This window comes from Mobula birostris, chromosome 16 (assembly GCF_030028105.1).
Source record: "Mobula birostris isolate sMobBir1 chromosome 16, sMobBir1.hap1, whole genome shotgun sequence".
Taxonomy (NCBI): Eukaryota; Metazoa; Chordata; class Chondrichthyes; order Myliobatiformes; family Myliobatidae; genus Mobula; species Mobula birostris.
In genome coordinates, this window is record NC_092385.1 from 45,911,047 (window position 1) to 45,927,801 (window position 16,755).

A 16,755-nucleotide genomic window follows, 5' to 3' on the forward strand; every position below is an offset into this window, starting at 1 on the left:
TTATATGTACAAGTGCTTCTTAAATGATATTATTGTACCTACCTCAAAACATCTTCTGGCAGTTCGTTCTATATACCCACCACCCTCTGCATGAGAAGTATGATCCACGGGTTTCTTTTACATTTTTCGCTTCTTACCTTAAACATATGCCCCCTATTTTTGAACTTTCTTACTTAAGAAAAAACAGTTACTATACAGACTTATCTATGTCTCACATAATTTCTATAAGGTTGCTCCCCATTCTCTTCCAGTCCAAGGAACAAAAACCTAGCCTGGCCAATCTCTCCCTATGACTCAGATATTCTAGTTCTAGCAACACCACTGAAAATCTTTTCTGTACTCTTTCTGGCTTAACCACACCTTTCCTATAACAGGGTGTACAAAACTGTACACAACATCCTCATGAACAACTTAGACAACTGCAACATAATGAACGAGTATTTTGCATCAGCCTTCACTGAGGAAGACATTAGTAGTATACCGGACGTTCAAGGGTGTCAGGGAAGAGAAGTGTGCGCAGTCACATTTATGACAGAGAAATTATTCAGGAAGCTGAATAGTCTAGGGTAGATAAATCTCCCAGACCAGATGGAATGCACACTCATGTTCTGAAGGAAGTAGCTGTGGAGATTGCAGAGGCATTAGCAATGATCTTTCAAAAGTCAATAGATTCTGGCGTGCTTCCAGAGGACTGGAAGATTGCAAATGTCAATCCACTATTTAAGAAGGGGGCAAGGAAGCAAAAAGGAAATTATAGACCTGTTAGCTTGACATCGGTGGTTGGGAAGTTGTCGGAGTCAATTGTCAAGGATGAGGTTACAGAGTACCTGGAGGCATATGACAAGATAGGCAGAACTCAGCATGGTTTCCTTAAAGGAAGATCCTGCCTGACAAACCTATTGCAATTTTTTGAGGAAATTACAAGTAGGCTGGACAGGGGAGATGCAGTGGATGTTGTGTATTTGGATTTTCAGAAGACCTTTGACAAGGTGCTGCACATGAGGCTGCTAAACAAGATAAGAGCCCATGGAATTACTGGAAAGTTACATACGTGGATAGAGCGTTGGCTGATTGGCAGGAAACAGAGAGTGGGAATTAAAGGATCCCATTCTGGTTGACTGCCGGTTACCAGTGGTGTTCCACGGGGTCCGTGTTGGGGCAGGGATGTAATGTTGAGGCTCTATAAGGCGCTAGTGAGACCTCACTTGGAGTACTGTGTGCAGTTTTGGGTTCCTTATTTAAGAAAGGATGTGCTGACGTTGGCGAGGGTTCAGAGAAGATTCACTAGACTGATTCCGGCAATGAGAGGGTTAGCATATGAGGAACGCTTGTCCGCTCTTGGACTGTACTCCTTGGAGTTTAGAAGAATGGGGGGGACCTCATAGAAACAGTTTGAATGTTGAAAGGCATGGACAGTGGATGTGGCAAAGTTGTTTCCCATGATGGGGGAGTCTAGTATGAGAGGACATGACTTAAGGATAGAAAGGCACCCATTCGGAACAGAGATGCTTAAAGAAATTCTTTTAGCCAGAGGGTGGTGAATCTGTGGAATTTGTTGCCATGGGCGGCAGTGGAGGTCAAGTCATTGGGTGTATTTAAGGCAGAGATTGATAGGTATCTGAGTAGACAGGGCATCAAAGGTTATGGTGAGAAGGCGGGGGAGTGGGACTAAATGGGAGAATGGATCAGCTCATGATAAAATGGCGGAGCAGACTCGATGGACCAAATGGCTGACTTCTGCTCCGTTGTCTTGTGGTCTAATGTCTCAGCTCCTATATTCATTGGCCTGACTGATGAAGGGCAGCATGCTAAAAGCATTCTTTATCGTGCTGTCTGCCTGTTGAGGCGCTTTTGATCAAAGATACATTTGCATTCCTAAGTCCCTCTGTTCCATCACACTCTAGTGCCTTTCCATTCATAGTACGTCATGCCTTCCCAAAGCACATCGCCTTGCACTAATCTATAGTGAAACCCATTTTCTCCACTTCCCTAACTAATCAAGATCTCCTTGTAATCTATGATAACCTTCTTCACAGTCAACACCTGCTAATTTTGTGTTATCTGCAAAATTATTGATCAAATTCTATTCATTTACATCCAATTTTTTTTATATAAATTAAGAATAACAAGGGTTCCAACAACAACCCCTGTGGCACACCACCAGTCACCGGCCTCCATTCTGAGAATCTTCCTTCAAAAATCACCCTTTGCACCCAACATCTGAACCAACTTTGAATCCACCTCATTAGCTCTCCCTGCATTCCATGGGACCCAACCTTACATGTCAGACTTTATTGAAAGCCTTTCTAAAGTCTGAATTTAGAAAATTTATTTCATGTAGAAATACTCAGATAGATGAAGTTAATGGTCAATGTTAGAATAAATACATTATTGCTTTCTCTTACCTGCCCATCAATCCATAGATTTTTTATTGATTTTAGTCATCCATTTTACTTCACTACTTTTATCCCCTCTTACTTTATTTTGCTTCCATTTTCTATTCTGGTGTTTCTCTCTATGTTTTACAACCATATTGTCATGTGCTGTCACCAGTAATGTTCTCTATCTCATCTCCAATCTCTATCTACTCTCCATTTTCTAGTCCTATCTCATTTCCGTACTTTTTACCCGTCCATCACTACTTCAGGATCCTGCTCCTCATCAGTGCAGGATGACTTTTGTAGCTGCATCCCTGTAATAACTCAGCTCTGTTTTGTTTCCATATCACTACTACATCCTGACAGCCTTCCCAAATGTTCTCTCACTACTTGTTAGTTCTCTTCCCCAGGGTCCTGGCAGTGCCCTTTTCATTTTGTCATGATTTATAATGGAGAATCACCAGTAAATTACACCACACTACATAAATGATAAACCTTGCTTCTTTTTTAATTAAGATTGCATTGTCATTAATAGAATCCCATTACTTCAATGCCAGCAGTTATATTGTAACTTGCATTGGTTGTTAGACAGTTAAAGTTACAACCTAATTAGTTACTGAATGCATGAGTTATTTGAAACTCTGCCAGCCAGAGTTCAACTCTTTCAGGCATTCACAGAAATTGCCTATACCCAGGATTTTTGAAAAAAAAATCACCATTGTTCTCACCTTTTCCAGGTGTGTGAAAGGGTTTCAAAATTAACATTTTACTTTCTTTTACCTTTCATTGGGGTTACTAACTCTTTTCGCCATAACATATCACCTTGGGCCTTGAACCTGGACAGGTAACATTTTTTTTAAATAACCAGCCTGCTGATTCCCCAAGGACTTAATATAAACTGCTCAAAAGCTGGCAACAGTTCAAGTATCAACTGAGCATGAACATGGTTGCAATAAGAAGACGACAATCAGTGGCAGAAAGGAGCAACAGTGTAAGGGTAAAAATCAGTGAGGATAAAGAAACAGAGGCACTAGAGCAAATCTCTTGAACTTTTATTTTTGCTAATACTATCAAGATTATTACTACCAACCAAATGAATTGTGCCACAGTTTGATCCACACTAATTATTTGGTTCTAAGTATAAATCACTACCCATGTTAAACAATTTAATCTTGATTGGGAGATTAACAATTTTAACAGCATCTCTAAAGGTAAAGAGAAAAACAAGGCCAATTAATGAACTACTGAAATGGAAGATCTCACTGCAAATGAATTCCTCTAGGTCAGGATATCAAGAAAGTAATGAAATTCTCAAAATTAAATCACGGTTTCTTCTGGCAGCAAAAGAAACAGGAAATAGATGAAAGAAGTACAAGTAGCAAAGGAGTATGGAGTCCTTTAATAAGAGCGTGGTTAATCTTTGATCTCATTGCTTTCCCAGAAACCTTAGACTTCTGTAAAATTCAAAAATCTATCAATCTCAAATATAAATGTATACAATTAAGAAGCAATACCACATTGCAGCCAAGAATTCCAAATATTCTAGTCCTCCATCTGAAAAATTTTCTCTTCATCTTATCAAAAATAGTTACCCCACTTTCAAAAAATCTTGCCTTAATTTATAGTCATGGAGTAATACAGTACAGAAACATGTCCTTTGGCCAAACAGGTTCAAACTGACTAATATTCCCATCTAAGCTAGTCCCATTTGCCAGTGTTCCTTTAATATCCGTATAAACCTTTCCTAGCCATGGACCTGTCCAAACACCTTTTAATTGTTGTTAATGAACCTGCCTCAACCACTTCTTCTGGCAGCTCATTCTATTTAGTGACCACCCTCTAGGTGAAAAAAAATTGCCCCTCAAGTTCCTATTAAATCTCTTTCCTCTCACCTTAAACATATGACATCTAGTTCTTGATTCCCTTAATTCTGGAGAAAAAAAGACTGAGCACATTCATCCCACTTATGCCTCTCATGATATTATACACCAGTATAAAATCACCCCTTATTCTTCCATGCTCCAGCGAAAGAAGTCCCAGCCTGCTCAACCTCTCTCCATAACTCAGTCACTTGAATATCTTGTAAATTTCTTCTACACTCTTTCCAGTTCAATGCAGTCTTTTCCATAGCAGAGTGACAAAAATTGAAGATAATATTCCAAATACAGCCTGACCAACATTTTATACAACTGCGACATAATATTCCAGCTTCCTCAGGTTTTGCCCTGACTGTTGAAGGCCAGTCAACAAAAAGCCTTCTTCACAACCAGCCCAGCTTCATAACATTTACCTGCTCAAACTCCATTAGAATCTGTACACTTCAATGGATTATTTTTAATTCTTTTAAATCAGAGAACATTAAAAATTTGCTACTCAATCTATTCCTCAAAAATGCTTGCGTCCAGAGAATATGTGTACTGCCCCATGGAGGAAACATTTTCTTTCTATGTTATCTAGGCAACTACAGAAGGCAGCATCATAGATTAGCAGCTAGTATAACTCTTTACAGAGGCAGTGTAATTTCCAGTTCACTTCCCGTCGTGGTCTATAAGGAGTTTATAAGTTCTCCCCACAGGTTTCCTCCGGGTGCTCCAGTTTTCTTCCATGTTCCAAAGAAGTCTGGGTTAGAGTTATTAAGTTGTGGGCATGCTTCACTGGCGCTGAAAGCATGGCCACAGTTGGAGGCTGCCCCCAGCACATCTTCGGACTGCGTTGATTGTTGGCGCAAAATAACACTTTTCACTGTATGTTTTGATGTACATGTGACTAATAAATCTTTTTTTCTTTAGAAGTCAAAGCCCTAAGTAATTCAAGCGAGATTCTCTTATATTTTGTGAAACACCAAAAATCTTGCATTAAAATACACCAATCACTTATGTTCTTAATTGCTTGTTGTACTTGTAATTGACAACATATGTCACAGACAAAAAAAAACCAGGTTCCTTGGAACATCAACATTTATTATCTTTTCCCCAATTTAAAAATACCCCAATTCTTTATTTTTCTATCCAAAGAGAATAATCCCACATTTTCCTATATTTCATTCCAGCTGCTAAGCTCTTGCTCACCTTTGGAGTCAGTCATTATCCTTTTGAGAATTTTTGCCTTCCTTCATAACCTCTCCAGCTATCATCAGCAAATTTTGATACGTTACATTAGTCTCTTCACGCAAGTTATTATATGGATTTCAAACAGCTGAGACCACAGCACAGATCTTTTTCATACCCATAAGCAACATCTGTCAAACTACAAATAGTATGTATATTCCTCCTGTCTGCTTTTGGCCCTTTAACCAGTCTATGTTACAGTCTTCACTGTGACAACATCAAAACTTCAGATATATTATCACCACTGTTTCTCCTTTACCTCTGTTTCTCCTTTACCTGACCTGCTATCATTATACTCTCAAAAAATTATTAAATTTGTCAAGCATGATTTCTCTTTAATAATGTCACATTGATTCTGCATAATCATATTATGATTTCCCAAGTGCTATATTACCGCTTGCTTAATAATTAATCCTCAGTATTTTTCTGAAGACTGATATTAGGCTAGCCAATCTGTAGTTCCCTTTTTCCTTTTCCCTTCCTTTTCAGTATGTCTCTGTTACATTTGTTAATTTATAATCCATTAGAGTTATTGCACAATCTTGGCATATTATTACTTCAGTAGAATTAATGAATCTAATTTCATTTTTTGTTTTATATTTCCCTGATTAGTCTGGGTATAATTTCAATCTCCATGAAGATAACTCCAGCTATATTTTGGTCATTGCAATGCTCATATCTTCCCTCCATTCAGTTATGATGGGTGACTCAAGAAGTATTTCCCATAGATAGCCTGCATGCCATACAAGGGCAGATGTTTACAACATTTTTGCTTTGTGTTGAAGTTTAAAGAAAACATGTCTGGAAGGTGGTGGTCAATTTTCTTGAACTACTATCGTCCACAAAATACCTCAGACTAACAGTATTTGTTTATTATAACAGAAGAGGTGCCTTTTTGTTCCCTTCATTCAGCAGAGCAAATCCTATTGACCCTTTTCTATGTAACCCTGCAGCTTATTCTCCTTCGCATGCTCATCAGCTCAACAGTGATTCTTTAAAATAACGATTAGCTTCACTTGCCACATGTACAAAACCTGCAGTAAAATACGTTGGTTGCACCAAATCAACAAGGATTGTGATCGGCAGCCCACGAGTGTTGTGACACCTCCGGTGCCAACATAACCTGCCTCCAACTCATTAACCCTAACTGTACGTCTTTGGAATGTGGGAGGAAACCAAAGCACCCAGAGGAAACCCACACAGACATAGAGAGAACGTACAAACTCCTTACAGGCAGTGGCTGCATTTGAGCCCTGATCAGTGACCACTGGCACTGTAAAGCAATGTGATAACCACTACACTAATGGGCATCTTATTTTCTTTCACTCCTTCCCTACGCTAAATGCTGACATATAGTAGGTAATTAACCTGTCAGAGAGCCTTTGCAACCTGGTGGGGGAAGCTGGAGTACTTTGGGGAAACGTGCTTTGTCACAGGGACAACATGCAAACTCCCCACAGAGAGCACTGGAGATCAGGATTTAGCTTGAGTTCCTGGAGCTATGAGGCACCAGGACTAACGACCACACCACCATCCCCAACTTTCATCACCATTGAGAAGGTCCAGGATTTCAAATCAGGGAAAATGAAGGACTGGTGACACATGATGAAGGCAAGATGGTGCATGAGCTAAGGGTAGAAGTTATGGTGGTGACAGCAGCCCAATGCAATTATAATCCTTGCCCTTCTCTGTGGTGATCATCAAGCCAAATAGAGGGCACTACCCCAATGGTGGCATGCTAAAGTGGTGTTAAATTAACTGAGTCATATGTATGTCAACAATTAACTTACTGGTTAACCTTTACTTTTAAATGTATGTAATGAAATATCAAATCTACATACACAAACAAGAAAATGTGTCCTGATCATGAAATATTTAGACTTTATAGTTTCTTCCAATATAGCAAAACATCTAAATGTACAAAAAAATTATCTATAAGTAGTAAGAAGTGACAAAGACTAATAACAAGATGGCAACCACACAGATGAACAGTGTTCCATAATACTGAATTGACCACATGTTCCTGCTTTATCTGTAGAGAAACCCACTGGGAAGCTTTGGGACTCAAGATTCTGTATAGTAGATTACCTAACTTCAGAAGTTTGTTTGGAAATATTATGGAAATTAATGTCTTCATTTTAACTTAAAAATCGCAACCTTGGTTTCAAGCAGCACGGGCCATTTGTATAAAACTGCAGAAGCAGTCGACGAACAGTGGTCAGAAAATGAGGGCCTTCTAATTTTCCTTTCCTTTCTCACACACTATCTATTCAAATGTTTCCTCCCTGATCACATAACACCAATCGAGAAATAAACCAAAAGGACTTTGTCCCTTTCTCGGCTGAACATCACAACAGAATTTACGTCTACCAAGTCATCTGGCAAAGCCGAGGCATATCCTTTTACTTTCAATACTTTGCAGACCTGCCAATCACTACAATCTAGCTGCTATAATCACAACAGCTCACAAAAATCTACTCTGTCCATGTTGAATGATTGCAGGTAGAATTCTGGTCCATGTATTTGCTAAAGCAGTGCAGTGCTGTGGTAAACTTGGCTGCGTCAGAGGTTCTGGCTTCTGAATCTGCCACTACACCAGTTTTATGTCCAGGATGCAGATGGGTTTAATGGATACCATAAAATTCTTGATAAATGAGCAGTAAATATTTCCCCAGATTCTTTCCAAATGATTACCCCTCCTCCAGCAGTATTATCTGGTGATTTTTTCTTTACTTTTGTGGGGCATTGCTGTGCTTCACGCCATTCCTAATCGCAACATCGCATGCATTGTTTAATGATTGTATGTGCAGTGGGGCAACCAAAGCTTAAGACCCTTTACAATCAAATATTGGTTGGTAGGGTTAATTGCTGTTACTTTTCGCACCTTGTTTTTTGCATGTTTGATGTTTCCATAGCATTTGACTGTTTTTTATAAAACAAGGCCGAGTTGCTAGCTACATACACTACCCAGCATGGATGGAAAGCGTGCAAGAAGCCAGCCAGATTTGAACTCAGGACCATTTGTCTTGAAGTCCAGTGCTGAGGCCACTACCCCACCAGCCAGCTAATGAGTAGGTTAGTTGGTCATTGTAAATTGTCCTGTGATTAGACTAGGGTTAAATCAGTGGCATGACTTGAAGGGCCAGAAGGGCCTATTCCAAACAGTATCTCAATAAATAGATATAGAAACAAATAAATTCTTTCTTTTTGACTATCAGATCATTTGAAGTAACCCTCCATCTTTAAATCACAGTGATAACAGATGTTGGAGCTAATCGATTAAAATGAGGGTCATTTATGTTTTGCTTAAACAACGCCTGGAGAAATGATTTTCTTTTGCATTGCTTGGAAATAAATGTGTTTCAATGTGCTTACTGTATAGTTTTGAAATAAGAAAAAATAGTTACAGTTTTATATAAGGAAACTTGGATGCACAGATTTGCTCTTTGTCACATTAGCATCATTGAACTCTGCTTTCAGTTCCATTGAATTCGATGTACAGGTGCAGTCTTTTGCATTTGAGGGAAGTGGCCAAGGATAGATGCTTAACCACTCACACCTGATTTTATACAGTTAGCAATAAAGAGTAGAGAAAGCTTTTTTTTACATTTCACTCAGTTGCAGACGAGGGAACAGTTCTATTGATTTTAGGATTCAAGATTGTAAGAGCTCTTTTTGATCATGATTAGTTTCTTCCTCAAAGCCAATCAATGTGCACTTGTTTGCACTTGTAATTCTTATATGCCAGTTTACCCATTGAATTATGACATTTAGAACGAACTGTTGACAGCACAATTGCCTCACTTATAAATCTTCATATTAAATTGTAAATTAATACATCATGAATTGTTACTGCCCATGACCTGCAAAACATGAAAAAAACATTGAACAAACAAATGTGGTCCCAAGGTAAGATCTTTCTACAGACCAAGTCCAAAGACATAAAGGTTAGAGAATCCTCCCTTAGATAGTTTGGAAGAGCCTTTTCTTTTGCTATATTGGAAAAGAGTGCCCACGAGAGGGAGACAATTTTAAAAACAGATGCGTCAAAATAGATGCTTTGATAATCTTGGGACAGGCCAAAGTACTTTTCAACCAATTAGAGACTTTTGAAAAGTAGCAACTACTGCATTGCGACATTAGTAACAGTATAATTGGCCTTTGCAAGAAATCACAAATATTATTGCACCCTTTTGGGAACAGGAGAAGTCCCTTGACCTCGCTGAACTAGTGCCACAAGATATTTTACATACTATATCACCAAAAAGATGGGTGTGACAGAAGAGGTCCCATCCAAGAGACAAAATCTAAGTAAACATTATCATGAGCCAATGTGCACACCATCCTATTAGAACTATCTGGGCTTTTACACTCCACTCCCCTCTTTCCCATTATAGTAAACTGGACGCCAAGAAGTAGGTGGGGTCAGTGTGCAAGAGAGAGAGGAGGGGCAAAGAAAAGAATACAGAAAGGAAGAGAACAATCAGAAAAGAGAGGGGGAAGGGGAAGAACATTAGTTTAGTTTAAGTCATGAATGACAGCAACATAAAATTAGTTGAGGAAAGTTCTTATGTTTAAGCATGATAGCTTAGACAGGTTACACATCACAAAATACAAGTATACGTCTGGATAGATACAATATGGTAGAATCTAATAACATGTTCATAATGTGTGCATGTCTCATTGTCAAGTCTCTGTGTATAGCTGCAGTAGAAGGTCTGAAGGGTATAAAAAGCAGCATCATGTGGGTGTGGACACAATTTTTGTTTCCCAGATGCAATGCAGTGCACATTTCCCATACAAGCAGTGCCTCACTCTGAACTGACGATATTCACTAACATCAACTGTTACATTACATACTTTCTATAATCAGCCAGTCACTTCAGTCAACCTCACACACATAGGCAGTCAAGTGAAGACATATTCCCCACAAAAGATGCACATCTCCATAAAACACAATCCCTGTGCATCCTTCTACAAAACCATGCACTCTGCACTCAAACTTGAATTAGCACCACATTGACATGTTTGTTTGTTGCAGGATATTCCCTGTTACTCATTTATCATGTGCATACCAGCTTTCTTAACAAGCTTCCCGACAAGAGTACACAACTGATCCACATTCAGAAGCTTCTTTTAAAATGCAATACTCTGAAATATTTAGTCAATGTTTACTGACATCCACTCCATCCATTTACTAAACAGCCATGCCTGGAAAGAGACAGGGTCATTTTATCGACATGCAATATCTGGCTTCCTTCTATAAATCTACCGGTTTAAAAGAAATGACGATGCAAACAACCAATACAAACAAATTTAGGTTTGGCACAGAGTGCTTCTTCACAGAGAAAACATGAACATAAAAATAGAGTAAGCTTTCTCTATAAAATGAAAGACAACTGGATACTAGAATGGGAAAGGTGGTGGGATGTGGGAAACAGTATTTTAAGATGTACATGAAATAAGAGTGGTTAATTCACCTTCTATAATTTTAGCAACCCTGTTCAATATTGCCACCATTTTTCATTTTGAAAATTACAAAAATAAAATATAGATGCTTTGTCCGATCATATCCTTGGTCAAGATTTTCATATCAGCTTGAAACAAATGCAAAAAGGGAGGAAACATCAACACATTACTTTTTCCCCAGTGTAATGGGGAAAAAAAAAACAGAATCTCACTAGAATCAAACACCAGCAACAAAAGTAGCTTGGACCATTTCAGTGAAAGAATGGAAATCGATGAAGGAAAGAATCAGGCCATTGGACTAGATGGGAAACTCACTTGCTATTTGAGTAGCACTTCAAGGTGGTAACAAGTGACTTTGAGGCCTTTTGGTAGAGGGAGGTTATAATAAAATTAGAAATGGAATTAATTTTAAATATAAATATTAATGTTAAATATAGAATGTCATACTTTAATTACAGTATCTATATCAAAGCAAGAGGATCTAATATGTACCCAGACATACAATGCCAAACACACATAAAGGTTAAGCTGGGAATTAATGGTAAAGTAAATTAGACAAAACATATATTAAAAATGCCTGTGTAATCCAGCAGATGAAAAGACAGGTTTGATTCCTAGTTGGGTAATTTTTGAAGTCACTTCAGCTGGTGTGATCACAATATCTTCCTCAACCTCACAGGAGCGGAAAGTGAGACATCAGTGCAGCTCTGACTTTTAGCTACTATCCAGCTCCTTGTAGGAAACAGGCATAGAATTTTACAAGACGTAAGGAAACCTGTTTATTGCGTCTTTAGCATCTCCTGCATTGCATTGCCTTGCTCGATTTAAAAAGATATATCAACTTTGCTCATTAAAGTTGTTGAAAGTTCCATTTCTATGCTATTTTCAGTAAGGATTGGCAAATGTATGATAGTGATTGGTGGCATATCTTCTTCAGATTGCTTTCATTCAATAGTTAAGAGAGGGGATGAAAGAAGATACTGAGATGACATCAGGGTGGTAATGAAGAAAAACAGAGCTCAGGGTGGAAGCAAAAATTGGGAAAGCACAGAGAAAAAGGAGAAGGGGGTAAAGCGAGGAGAGAACACTGGTTAAAAATGGTTTGATAGCATTCAAGGAACCAGAGCAACGTATGGGTTAATAGGACATTGAAGCGGCACACCATCCATCTAAATGATGGACATTGACAGTCTCAGTCAACTCAAATCTCATTGTTAATATTCTCAGCACTGATTTGTCCAGCATTATCAAAAGACTCTCCTTATCCACCAGAAGCAGATTATCAACCAAAATAATAGCCCATAAACATATGATACATAACTCTTCGTATCTGATTTTTGCCTGGATTATGCTTATTAGCAACATTTTAATAAAAATAATTATTTTATGAGGAAAAAAATCAAAACATGTATTTAAAATAATGTTAAAGGATTCTTCAGGTTACCTGGCCCTGTTACACTTCAAATATGATTTTAAGAATTCTGCACTCTTTGTTTTACTTGCACCTGCTGAAAGGTTTAAGTTTTAGAGGACTACATTTTCCCCTTTGCATCAGACCCTTATAGGGTATTTTTTTTAGTGTATTGAAGCTGCTGGTCAAGACAAAAGGTGACACGTTTCTCTATTACTGATAACCTCACTGGGGAAGGTAGAAGCTGTGCTGGCAGGTCCTAGGATGCTTCATAAGATGAGATGCAAAGTGTTATACTCCAGAAAATCTCCGAATTCAGAAACTTTACAAACCACAAACACCAAACACAGCCTCTTTGCTTAAAGAGTATTTATTTATTTTATAGGCCAAGGAAGAAAGTAAAACAAAACGTCATTTATGGATTAAAAAAAAGAAATGAGTACAAATCCTTTACTATAGAATCTGAGTCCTAGGACCTCCACATGGACCACATTCAATAAAAAAAAAGGTTCGTTTCAAATGGAAAGCCGCGCAGATGCAGGAAGAAAAAGTTGTTACAAAGTATAAAAATGGGGACTTTTACACCAGCCTTTGCCTTTCGATCTTCCCGGTTGTTAACTCACATGCACACCAACATCTTTAGCTGAAAGTGCTACCTTAACCACACAAGATGCACAAATCAGCTAAGATTAGGAACCGGATCGGCGGCAGCTGTGGTGTCTCGTTCAGCTGCTGGTAATCTGAAATTCTAAGTGTGATTTTTGATGATTTGTTTCAATCCCCCGGTGAAAAGAAAGCTTCTCGGACTGGATGAAGTTTGGCCAACAATATGCAAAATATAAATCACGAAAGATAAAGAACTGCAAATCAGCTCACTGGTGCTTGATGTCAGGGATGTAAAGTGTTAGAGAGTTTTTTTTAAATCAAAAATGTTGTCCCTCAAAATAAAGAAAACGATCAACAGAAAATGACAAACCTTGCCTTCAAGCAAGCACTTTGGGGAAATATATACTGTACAGCGTGGATTCAGGGAACAGTAAAAATAAAGCAGCAGAGGTTACAACAAAGAACACACATTCTGAAAAGCACTTAATCTTCAACTGACGGAGGCTGGAACTAGATTATTCCAGGGAACCACAGCTGTTAACTTTCTCTGCCTAACATCTTCACTTCAGCAACAGTCAATAGCATTGCCCCTCTCTCTATGTATCTCCCCCCGCCCCTCCACCCAGCCAAAGCACACTATTGCTTTTTGATGTTTTTTTTTTGTTATTTCACTCGGACCCATTCAGAGTTTGCAAAAAGAACAAGAAGAAGAAAGTTAATGAGCTGACCCTACCTGAGAGTGCCATTGGTCATGAGTAAAGACTCCCGATTAGACTCCCACAGCAGAACTTGGATGTGGGCTACTGCGGCGCTGGTTCATGAGAAGCCTGCCCCCTCGGTATTTACTTGAGCGCTGCCTCTTGCCTCCTCCGCTGTTGGAGGCAGCCTGTCGGGGCGGAGCGAGGCCCCGGCGCAGATACATGCTCCCCATCAGCTTGCATCAGCACTCCGCCGCACTTCTCTCTAATCCCCTTTTCTCTTTCACCAGGAGCTTTAGTGAATGTGGCTGCACAGGGGAAAAAAAAACGAAACATTCCTTTCAGCCTCACAGGGAGAACAAAGCACCGCTGGCATGCGAGCCGACGAGCCAATGGGGAAGCAGCATTGGCATAAAAGGGAGCTTTACCTGGGCTATGACCCCTTTCTGCTGGATTTAGAGTATTTTAAACAGAGAAGAGAAAAACTGCAATCAGCACTGTCTGAATGGGACAGTTAATAGAGCAAACAAGGAGTTGCTTCTTTTCTTTCTCTTGACAGGAGCAGGACTGAAATGCCAGCTCTTATTTTTTAAACTGTTTTCATTGGACAGGATTGATATGGTAATACAGCAAGCCGGCCATACTTGCTCATTGCCATGGCAACCAGGATGGTGAGTTTCAGGGAACAAAAGGCAGTTTTCTTTCAATTTACAAAAAAAAATCTTTATTCATAAAAAAATCTACAATAAATACAAAATAGTACACGGTTTTTCATTACATTCGTAGTGTCATCCAGTCTATACCCTCACAGTGTTCTCAAGTCTAAATACATTTGTAATGTTGTCGTTAATACATTTTGTGTACAAAGCGCCAGTGTGGGCTCTTTGAACAATAAACCCTTCAAGTGTTTGCGGGTTGTCACGCAGGACCCAGCACCACAATGTCCAGTCTGCTCTCAACAAAGGTGAGTAGAAAGAACCCCGAAGCACTTCCCCCGCCACCCATTTGTTAAAGAGCGTTAACCAGCCCCCGTACATCAACAGCGGGCATTTTATTCTCCACTCCCCAACGATTTCCTTCCTTCTGTACTCTCAGCTGAACGGGACAAACAGAAACCAGCACTTGCAGGGTCGTGGAACCGGAGCAAATTTCTGTCTGTGGTTTGATTGGGGTGCAGTAGCAGGGGCTGAGATTCAAGAAAGACAGTGTGGAGAAGAATAGAGGATGGGAGGAGGAGCAAAATCAAATGCAAAGCCACCCAATCATTTAACAGGATAAGTTTTACCAGACTCTTCAAGCTATTGAACGATACTCAGACAATTAACGATGTAATTCTGATGAAGGCCAGTGTAACAAGCTAAATATCATTCATTTTTAACCTGTACTAACATTGTTGTCAAATTGTATTTCCTTGGAAGCAGGTGCTGGATACTACAGAGTTGACCGATGCCCAGGACAAAACTTCATTACCCAGTGCTCCGGCTCAACTCCCTTGCCACTGGTTTGGCGATGGCGACACTCAGAATTGGTTCAATTTTGATAAGAGAAGAGACCTCTTCAGTTAACACAATACCAGATTGGTGGGGGGGGGCAGGGTGTCATTCCCATTTCTTGCATACGCCCAAAGCATGAGGGTAATTGGGCTACATCTTGGATGCTTTCTCAGCATCAATCTACCTCAGTCTAAGAATAATGGAAATCAGACGCAGATTAATACTGCATTTACTCCAGTGAATGTACAATAATACTGTACATCCTTTAGGTGAGTTTCCCTCAGGCATTTTGAGGTGCAATGGATATTTACTGTCCAAGACTAGGGTGCCTTTCAGTTTTGCCAAGCTAAGCTCTCCAACCCACAAGCTGAAGCACAGTACTTTACTAAAAATAAATGAACTGAGTTTAATCTACTTTGTTAGATGGAAGTACCTCTTCCTTGGTAGAAAGGAGGAGCCATAGCTCAAAAAGTAGGTATTGGCACTTAAGCTCTCTGCAAACAGGGAAGTGATCTAGTCTTTGAAGAAAAGGTGGTGATAGTACGGTATAAGTCTGTGTCTTATGACACAAGCAGTGCATTTGCTTTTGACCTTACTGTGAATGCAACAATGCCATTCTGTGCCATAGGTTGGCAATATAACTCTTGTTTTGGTAAAGTTAATATCAGAAACAAGATCAAAAATTCATCTTTTTTAGTGTGCAAGTTGGCTTTTCACATTAAGCAATGTCAGTGCAATTGTCTATCTTCAATGCTAGTGCCAACTACTTCCATCTTAAGCACAAGTCAGTACTGAACAGAATAAAATTACTTCCAATCCACAAAATGACTTAATAACATTGCAGATTTTCCATCACAAGCTATTCTGTAGTGTTAACTTACAGCAGATTGAAAAGCTTGAGCATGTAGACATTAAGAAAGAGGATATGTTGGAACTTTTGGAAAACATCAAGTTGGGTAAGTCTCTGCAACTGGACAAGATGTACCCCAGGCTACTGGAAGGTGAGGGAGGGGATTGCTGAGCCTCTGGCAATGATCTTTGCATCATCAACGGGGACAGAAGAGATTCCGGAGGATTGCTGGGCTGCAGATGTCATTCCCTTATTCAAGAAAGGGAGTAGAGATAACCCAGGAAATAATAGACCAATGAGTCTTATTTCAGTGGTTTGGTAAGTTGATGGAAAAGATCTTGAGAGGCAGGATTTATGAACATTTGGAGAGGCATAATATGATTAGGAATAGTCAACATGGCTTTGTCAAAGGCAGGTCGTGCCTTACAAGCATGATTGAATTTTTTTGAGGATATAACTAAACACGTTGATGAAGGAAGAGCAATAGATGTAGTGTATATGGATTTCAGTAAGGCATTTGACAAGGTACCCCATACAAGTTTTATTGAGAAAGTAAGGAGGCATGGGATCCGAGGAGACGTTGCTTTGTGGATCCAGAACTGGCTTGCTCACAGAAGGCAAAGAATGGTTGTAGAGGGGTCATATTCTGCATGGAGGTTGGTGACCAGTGGTGTGCCTCAGGGATCTGTTTTGGGACCTCTTCTCTTCATGATTTTTATAAATGACCTGGATGAGGAAGTGAA

General features: G+C 39.4%; 1 long non-coding RNA gene across 3 annotated transcripts in view; it reads right to left on the minus strand.

The window, feature by feature from the left end:
• The window catches only part of LOC140210865 (uncharacterized), a 74,704-nt gene extending 60,754 nt beyond the window's left edge, over window positions 1-13,950 (minus strand). For all 3 annotated transcript variants that reach the window (XR_011889318.1, XR_011889317.1, XR_011889316.1), the window contains exon 1: window positions 13,705-13,950. This is a non-coding gene — a long non-coding RNA (uncharacterized lncRNA). The remainder of the gene's footprint in view (window positions 1-13,704) is intronic.
• Window positions 13,951-16,755: the final 2,805 nt, after the last annotated feature.